General features: G+C 41.0%; 1 protein-coding gene and 1 non-coding gene across 2 annotated transcripts in view; both read right to left on the bottom strand.

Annotated features, from left to right (window-relative positions):
• The window catches only part of LOC123510458 (teneurin-a-like), a 462,953-nt gene that overhangs the window by 370,475 nt on the left and 82,478 nt on the right, over positions 1-10,000 (bottom strand).
• Positions 3,265-3,336, bottom strand: Trnaa-cgc. Its single transcript has one exon. It is a non-coding gene; the product is annotated as a tRNA-Ala (tRNA).

Here is a 10,000-nt window from a genome sequence, read left to right as displayed (position 1 = left end):
AGTGTGTGTGTGTGTGTGTGTGTGTGTGTGTGTGTGTGTGTGTGTGTGTGTGTGTGTGTGTGTGTGTGTGTGTGTGTGTAAATGTCTCATCTGTTTATCTTTATGACTAGTATCTTTTAGCATGCATTTTAGTTTTTATTTAATTTCTTATCTCATCTGATTTCTTCTATTAATTCCCGTGATGTATTATTCCGCGGCGACTGATGCGTGAAATACATGAATAATAGTGTCTTTTCATACTTCATAATTGGTCACCTTTTACATTCATCCTGGAAATCATCTAAAATTCAAAAGAGCTAATATTTCAATGCTTTACATAACTTAGCGATGCAATCCTCATTGAACTAATCCTCCAATGAACCAAGTCCTCAGGCAGCCTTACACCAGCAAACCCACACAACACAGAACACCCTTTCTAGTAAGCATAAAGACCCAAAACAATTAAAGGATCTGTAGTTTGATGCTTCTTGTAACTCAGCGGTGCATTTAAGACGTCACTCTTCGGCTTTATCATGTCTTCACTCACTCACTAGCTAAACAAACACGGGATGAGGTCGACTAACACTCCGCTACCACTGTTCCATGTTCTCCCTTAACTCCTCGAGTACCATGCCGCGTTTCACTATTCATTCTGCTTACTAATTGGGGATTTTATACAGCTTCAGGAACTTATGTGGGGGTTTAGAATAGTGAGGACTGTGGCTATTAATCTTCTGACATCCATAGACCCTTGCTAATGTCAATAAAATCGTATAATCATATGCAAATCTCAAGGTTAAAATGTGTCTCAGTACTGAAGGGGTTAAGACGTCACTCCTCACTTTCTCATGTATTCACTCAGTCACCAGCAACACAAACACGGGATAATGTCAACTAACACTCCGCTACCACTGTGTTTCATATTTTCTCTTGTTATTTAGTCCCTTAATCCCATGAAAGTCTTCCTATGAGTGAAGAAAGAAGACGATACACAGTGGAAGTTTTAGTGTTATAATCTCGCCATCTATAGTGAAGGTTACTGGGATTATCAGTGTTTTGTTTGATGTTTTTGCATTATCGATTAGAAAAACATATAAAAAACAAGATCAATTTTCCTTGTTAGCCTTTGTAAATGATGCCTGTGAGAGAGTAGATGGTTAAAAATACAGGTAGGGTGTGTTAATTGGGTGTTATTTGTGTTACTTGATTCTGAGAATGAAAACACAAACGCAAAACACAACATAGCACTTGTTTTCATGCAAGTTTATTATGTAGCCTCTGAAAATAGTTCCTGTGAAAAAACAAAGGATTAAAATTACAGGCCTTTGTATGTCGTGTTAGTCGAACATGTTATTTGACTTCAAACACTATAAATAAACACCCAACACAACCAAACACTCCTCTATGAAGTACTGTAAACTCACATCACTCACCCTAGTAACATGAAATCCACATATATCAACATACTCACTCACTCACTCACTCGCTCATTCAACTCGCGCTTCTACTTAATCTTACGAACAATATCTCGAGGAAGGGAGGGAGAAAGAGAGAGTGAGTGGGGAGAGAGAGGGAGTGGGGAGAGAGTCGGTATGAGCGTGGAGGCCTTGCTGCTCAGATCCTCCTTCTAATATTGAGTCCATACAAACTAATTCCATTCCAAGGCGATTGAGACACAATAAGGCGGATCAGGATGTCTTGAGTAGATTGTGGCGGGTCCTGGAGTCGAGGAGGAGGAGGAGGAGGAGGAGGAGGAGGAGGAGGAGGAGGAGGAGGAGGAGGAGGAGGAAGAGGAGGAGGATTCGTGGTTCATAGATTCGAGACTTCAATGGTTCGTGCGCGGTTCATGGTGATGAGGGTTATACACGTCGCTCATGATATTACGCGGGTTCGTATTATTCGCGGTTCACGGAGTCTGGTTCACGCCTGACTTGATTTGTGATGTAGTGTGGTAGCGGCGGCGGCGGTGGTGGTGGTGGTGGTGGTGGGATTGTTATGGTGGATATGTGTTTGTGTTCCTAGATTGAGTACTAAAGGAGGAGGAGGAGGAGGAGGAGGAGGAGGAGGAGGAGGAGGAGGAGGAGGAGGAGGAGGAGGAGGAGGAGAAGAGGAAGAAAAGGAGGAGGGAAGCTACTTCAGCCATAAAGGGTATACGTAGCAGTAGCTGTATAAAACATACCTACCTAATGTATATCTCCTTAGAAGAAGAAGAAGAAGAAGAAGAAGAAGAAGAAGAAGAAGAAGAAGAAGAAGAAGAAGAAGAAGAAGAAGAAGAAGAAGAAAAGGAAAAGAAGAATAAAAAAAAGAGGGAAAAGAAGGAAAAGAGGAGAAAGAAGAAAAAGAAGAGGAAAAAGAAGAGAAAAGAAGAAGATAAAGAGACGAAGAATAAGTAGTACTGAGAGTAATGACTTGAAAAGAACACAAGGACAGGACAGGATTCATGGTGCCATTTTACAATAGTCGTGTTTGTAGCATGGCACTGAAGACACTTTATTTACACTCCCCGCTGTTAAGCCAGGAAGAAACATTTGTGTATCCTAAAGTGGTGCGCATCACAACATGGGAAGAGATCCATTTGTGTTGAGGGAAAAAAAAATCACAACATTACCGCGGAAAAGTGGTGAGGGAAATAAAGGTATCCAAGTTTATTTACAGAAGGAAGTGTAGAGAAGTGGAAACATGAGAGTACATTTACTTATCTATGGCTTTATCGTTGTTCAATAGAGAATTTTCTTTGATTTATTATTCATTTATTAAAGGGTTTATCGTTATTTAATAAATGACTTTCCCGATTTTCTTAGATTTTATCCCTTCTATCAATTTATCTATTCATTATTATTTTTCTTTCTTGGTATGTTTCCTTAATTCCCTTGACTCTCGTGTGTGTGTGTGTGTGTGTGTGTGTGTGTGTGTGTGTGTGTGTGTGTGTGTGTGTGTGTGTGTGTGTGTGTGTGTGTGTGTGTGTAAATTCCTTTAATAACCCTCGCTTAGTCTTCTTAGATAGACATTTATTATCATTTCTCTGTCTTGGTATGTTTCTCTACTTATCTTCATTCTCGTGTGTGTGTGTGTGTGTGTGTGTGTGTGTGTGTGTGGTCGTCTGCTGGTCACCCAGCCAGTCTTCCCCATTACGGAGCGAGCTCAGAGCTCATAGACCGATCTTCGGGTAGGAATTAGACCACATCACACACTACAAAGCGAGGCCACAACCCCTCGAGTTACATCCCGTACCTATTTACTGCTAGGTGAACAGGGACCACACATTAAGAGGCTTGCCCATTTGCTTCGCCGGGCCGGGACTCGAACCCGGGCCTCTCGATTGCGAGTCGAGCGTGCTAACCACTACACTACGCGGTGTATGTGTGTGTGTGTGTAAAAAAAAAAAAGACCGGACCGTAGGCCTGTCCCTTCCGTAGAACTACGCACACGTCCAGTACAGGAAGACTGCTTCATGGCTCACGTCCTTCACCTTCACCTGTGTGTGTGTGTGTGTGTGTGTGTGTGTGTGTGTGTGTGTGTGTGTGTGTGTGTGTGTGTGTGTGTGTGTGTGTAGATTCCTTCAATAACCCTCGCTTAGTCTTCTTAGATGGAGACAATAAGCGGCGCAGTTAATGACCTAAAGCATTTAAAGGACTCTGGGCACAATGAATGAACCCAAACTGAGCTTAAGGGACGAGACGCGCGCCATTCCCACTGACACAATCAGGAATCACTCGAAAGGTTTTGGGAATGATTCAAAGCCTCCAAGCCTCCGAGTGTCACAAACTAGACTGGGAATCTTGGAATCTTTGGAATGGAGCGCAATTCCTCGTTCCTCCGTGTAGCGATCGAGGCAAGACGGGGAGATAATGACCCAAGAGACACTGAGGCAATCGTCCTCCTCCCGGGGCACCGTCGGATAATTGAAGCGGGAAGACTCATTAGCGCAAGGACTCATGGCGATAGTCGTCGAGAAAAATATTAAATTATTCCCGGGAAGTGAAATTATGTGGAATGTCAAAGAGAAATCAGGAGAGCAACTTCACTTCTCTGCCTGTCACGATTCATATCAATATAGAAAAGACAATGTGAATGTCTTTACTTTGCAATATCTACATTCACGTCACTTTTGTATGTCCCGATCCATGTCAATATTAAAAAAGACAATCTGAATATCTTTACTAATGCTATATATGAATTCACGTCCCTTCTGCATGTCACGATTCATGTCAGTAAGTAAAAAAAAAAAAAAAAAAAAACTTCAACTTCACTTCTATATATCACGATTCATGTCACTTATAACATTATATTGACTCGTTGGAAGCACTTACACGAAGAAGAGGTCAAAAGGATAGACTGTGAATTTTGTAGCCACTTTAGAGTCTACAGGAGAGTGGAAAAAAAGGAAATGTCTTAAGAGTGGCTAGTATTTAAGAAGTGAACCAAATAACAGTTAAATGGTTTAATGACATTCAAAGGATAGATTGTACGTCTTTTATGCACACGAGACCATCCAAAGCCAAAAACTATTTCAGGACAAAACACTAAGCAAACATATAAACAGATAAATACGTAAATGAACTGATAGATAAAATAAATAATCTCTTAACAAAAAAAAAAAAAAATAGATTATAGTCAAAAGCAAAAATGTGGTAATATTATTCAGAACGCCTTAGAGAAATCAACACATTATTATTATTACGCGTGAATGTTATAAAAAAAAAAATCACTTATTAACAGGCTTCGTGAATACTGTGGTGGCGATCACGTGTTGTATTTCTAACAATCCAAATACAATAATTCAAATACAATATAATACAAATATACCGCGGGAAAACTAAACTCGTTAATACACTTCAGGTTAGCCAATAGGAATGATGTATCACGTTTTGCATGATGTATAAGTATGGCAAGTATGATCATTAGTATACATGCAAAGATAATTAGTCATGAATGCATAAATGTTCAAGAGCGTCCCTTGGTTTAAAATGTTCTTCAATTGTTTCAGTAATGCGCAGCCAAAATGAAATGAGCCACAACTCCGCTAAAGAAATATTCGGCAGCCAAGTTATTCTTTCCGTGGACTAATTAAATAAACTTCACCACATAATTAACTTCAGGCAGAATTAACTCGTCTGTACCTGACTTGCTTCACCTCACCACCATTACCACCACCACCACCAAAACCACAACCCTTTCCATCACAATCAGTCACCACCACAACCACCATCACCATCACTATCAATACAACTTTCTATCACATCCACTATTAACGTATCTTTGTTCCTTTCACTCTCACATACAACAATTCACAGCTCACCATTACAAACACCAACAATAAGAAGAGAAAGGATTAAAAGTGTAATTTTCCTATTTCTAGTCAGTCTAAAGTTTACAGAACGAGAGAGAGAGAGAGAGAGAGAGAGAGAGAGAGAGAGAGAGAGAGAGAGAGAGAGAGAGAGAGAGAGAGAGAGAGAGAGAGAGAGAGAGATTTAAAACACAAACAAACCACCTCCCTACATACACAAATATACAGAAACACTAAAAAAAACAAAGAAAAGAACAGCACATGAAAAAAGAGAGAGCAAGACGAGACAAAGAGATCGCGAATAAGAAAAAGTGAGAGTGTGAGAGAGAGTGAGAGAAAGCGACAGAAAGGGAAAGAGTGGTGGATATACAAATTGGTATAAAAAAGTCTTGCGAGCTGGGGACGACTCGGAACAATACAGCGGACGTAAAACGAGGGAAACACGCGAGTTATCACGTTAGTAAATAACTGTCAGGGGCGTGAGGGAGCAGAGTGACTATTGCACAAATTGGAACACTAATAGGCCGGACTTTCCTCCCCCTATACAACGCTGCAATTCAACGCAACACTACACCGCCAGCCCAGTAAAGCATACCAGAAAGACATATCATAGTCGAATGCTACGATAAATAAGCTAATTTTTCTCCCTTATACAGTATAGCAACTGAACGCAGCACTGCAACACTCATCCTGTAAAGTAAACCAATACTAGCCAAACACTCCATAAGGAAATTGGTTTGTTAATTTGCATTTTCTTTCGTTTTTTTTTCCTCATCTTCGACGCAACACAAATCACTCACCCAGTGGACATTAAAAAAACAGATATCATGGTCGAATTATAAGATGAATTTGGTGATTTTTCTTCCTATATACAACAATATAATACAAATCAACTGAAGATGACAAAAAATAACTCAAAACGAAAAAAAAAAGTATTAGTATAAATTGTAAGTCTTTGCTTGAATATACAACGTAGCAAGTGAACACATCACTCAGTAGCAACACTGCAACACAAGACGCCAGACACATTATCTATACATCACTGTGTGTCATCAGTTTGTATCATGCGACAAACTTGAAATACATTGTAATTCAAGATACAATGGACCAATAGAACACAATACACGCCCATGAAACACAGATAAGACAACACAAGAGCACGATGCATCAATACGAGGCAGATGATGATGAAGACAAACAGTGCAAGACAATAGCAAGACAAACTAACACAAACGCACCAGTAACTCAACACTGGGAGTGACAAATGACTTAATAAAACGAGGCAATGCAGCAACACATGAAGTAAAACAAATGAACTGTTAAATTGAGTGTATGAAGAGAGAAAAAACACAGTAAATTGTCACCAGAAAAGAAGAGAAACTGATGAAAATTAATAAACAAATGAATAAAAATGTGAAATAACAAAGTAAAAAAAAACATGACACACACACACACACACACACACACACACACACTTGTCATCAGTATTTTCAGTTGACCTTTTAACCTTTAGTGATTCCAGAACTTTGCCACAAAAAAAGGTCACATTGATCTTTAAATCCTTCCTTGACCATTTTCCTACACCTGTGATTCCTTCCCTCCCTCCCTTCTTCCTTCCTTCATTTACTCCTTTTTTTTATTTTCGTTCTTTCGTACCCAAAACTTCCTCCTAGTTCTTGACTTTACCTGACCATCTACTCTCTCTCTCTCTCTCTCTCTCTCTCTCTCTCTCTCTCTCCATTAAGATACACAAAGAGATGGATTAAGAAGAGATGAAACGGAAATAAAGATAAATGAATATACTCTTCTTACGTATAATCTCTCTCTCTCTCTCTCTCTCTCTCTCTCTCTCTCTCTCCCAAAAAAACATACATTCTCTTCTTCCTCAACACGGAAATCGCACATGATAAGACGCCCAGAAGGTTCCAAGACCCGGAGGAGCGGGAGGAGGAGCCGGGAAGAGACACCACAGTAACCCCACAGCATCCTCCCGCCCCTAACCCCCCCTTGACTGATGGGCCGCGCTTCCTTCCTCCCGCCCACGCCCTGAGATGGATGACTAGGAAGGGCGGGAGGGAGGAGGGAGGCAAGGCTAGGGACAGGGACGGGAGGCAGGACGGGAGGTAGGCCGGGAGGTGGGAAGGCAAATAACGGCTCAGATATGGAAGACGTGGAAAAGTGAGCGGACGGGAGGGTGTTCTATTATTTTGGTTAATTCTATTTCACTCTAGTACGAATATGAAGGTGTGAGATGAGTGTCCCTGTGTCAACTCCTTCACTGCGGCGCGGAAGTTGATACACCAGAAGAAATGTGTTAAGTCTTTATAAGCGTCTACAAGAAAGCTAGCAATGAAAGAGAATATAGTGTGTAGATTCTTACCAAGATTTCTTAAGGGTCTTGATCACTCATCAGTCACTTCTGCATCGTCAAACCCAAATTAAAAGTATACTGCTGGAGGACTGCAGGACGATTGGCTAGTTTTAGATGCAGAAAATAGCTAAATAAAGACCCACCTAACAATACTCATAAAGAGTATTCAAGGTGTGGCTATGGAACAAGTGGAGATATCTTAGTGATTAGTGATTAAGGAAAGGTGTACCAAGTGGAAGAGAAAGGGTCAAAAGGTATAAATGAGTAATAATTGTGATATCTACAGAAGGAAAACATGGAAATAATGGAGAAATGGGAAAAAAAAGTAATGAAACACGTGGAGATATATAAATAGAAAGAAATAAGCTAAGCATTTGTTAGTGGATTAAACCAAGGTTTTCATAGATTTTAAACGCAAAATATAAGAAAACGATAAGAAAGACAACACTTGAAAACTTTAACCCAGTGAGTACCATGTCGTGTTTTCAAATTCATTCTGGTTACTATTTGGCGATCTTACGTACACAGCCTCAGAAAATTATGTGGGAAATAAAATAGTGAAGACTCTGGCCAGTAATCTTCTGATCTCAATAGACCCAACCTAATGTAATTAAATCGTCAAATCATACCCAAAACTCATGGTAAAAATGCGTCCCAGTACTGAAGGAGTTAAAATAATGGAAATGAATATTCACACGTAAAAAAGAAAGTGAAGAAGAAGAAAAAGAAGAAGAAGAAGTAGGAGAAGAAGAAGAAGAAGAAGAAGAAGAAGAAGAAGAAGAAGAACAACAACAACAACAACAACAACAACAACAACAACAACAACAACAACAACAAGAAATAGAAACAAGTCAACATTACCAGAAAAAACACAGAAAACGACATATGCAAAAAAAAAAAAAAAAAAAAGAAAGGGACAAAAACAATAAAAAAACACAAAATCCCATAAAACAAGAAGACACAGGAAAACAGCAGCAACCATCCCCATTTACTCTTCACCCTAAGGGATCAGAGGCGTCCCTTTAGCTGCCCTGGATCCCTTAGTTGCGTTACGGCTCCCCTTCAGGTCCCCAAAGTTATACCCTCTATATGCACAATAAAGAGCGTAAGGCCCATTCCTGCTTCTCTAAGTAATGGAATGGGACCCTTAAGACTTACTTCCACCTCCTTCCTTCTCCTTTCTCACCTCTATTCTCCTCCCTATGTGGTTCCTTCACCCTCCATCACCGCCTCCTTTTCCTCTACGTATTTATTATCCTCTCTCTCTCTCTCTCTCTCTCTCTCTCTCTCTTCCTTTTTCTCTTTACACCTCTCTTAACAATTTAATTTCCCAGCCATTGCTCTCTCCTCATTTCCTTTCCCCCATTACATCATCTCCCTCCTCCTCCTCCTCCTCCTCTACCTCTTCCTCTTCTTCTTCCTCCTCCTCCTCTACACCCTTTCTTCCTCCCATATTCCTGCTAATTTACATCAGGAAGAAATATTAGTAACACGCCTCTAACACGCCAAGAAAGCTTTATGCCCCTTCTTATTTTTGCAGGTCTGAGGAGGAGGAGGAGGAGGAGGAGGAGGAGGAGGAGGAGGAGGAGGAGGAGGTAAGAAAATGGAAAGGAAATACGAGGTGAAGACAAGGAAAAGAAATTACACGAACGAGAGAGAGAGAGAGAGAGAGAGAGAGAGAGAGAGAGAGAGAGAGAGAGAGAGAGAGAGAGAGAGAGAGAGAGAGAGAATGGGGAATAGCTCTTGATGATGGGGTGAACAGAGGAGAGAGGGGTGATGAAAAGGTTGGGTGTTGTCTTAGTAGGAGGGGCGCCATGTTTGCAGGAAGGAGAGAGAGAGAGAGAGAGAGAGAGAGAGAGAGAGAGAGAGAGAGAGAGAGAGAGAGAGAGAGAGAGAGAGAGAGAGAGAGAGAGAGAGAGAGAGAGAGAGAGAGAGAGGAGAGAGAGGGAGAGGGAAAGAGAGTGGGAGAGGGTGGCAGAACGAATGAGCGAGAGGAGAGGAAACTGTAAAAACAAAGGAATTATTAATGGAGAATGAAGAAAGTGTACAAAAAGGGAAAGAGGGAAACAAGGAATCAAAGGTCACTGGAACAACACACACACACACACACACACACACACACACACACACACACACACACACACACACACACACACACACACACACACGTTACATAAAACTATCAGAAATTAAGATAAGGAAAAAGGTTCATCGTTCAGAAACAAAGATATGAAGGCATGATGAACGAGGAGGAGGAGGAGGAGGAGGAGGAGGAGGAGGAGGAGGAGGAGGAGGAGGAGGAGGAGGAGGAGGAGGAGGAGGATGGTATGAATGGGAGGATGGATCGCAGGTGTGACTGAGAG

This window comes from Portunus trituberculatus, chromosome 29 (genome assembly GCF_017591435.1).
Source record: "Portunus trituberculatus isolate SZX2019 chromosome 29, ASM1759143v1, whole genome shotgun sequence".
Classification (NCBI taxonomy): Eukaryota; Metazoa; Arthropoda; class Malacostraca; order Decapoda; family Portunidae; genus Portunus; species Portunus trituberculatus.
The sequence above is the reverse complement of the archived record's forward strand: the minus strand, read 5'-3'. Positions and strand labels throughout refer to the sequence as shown.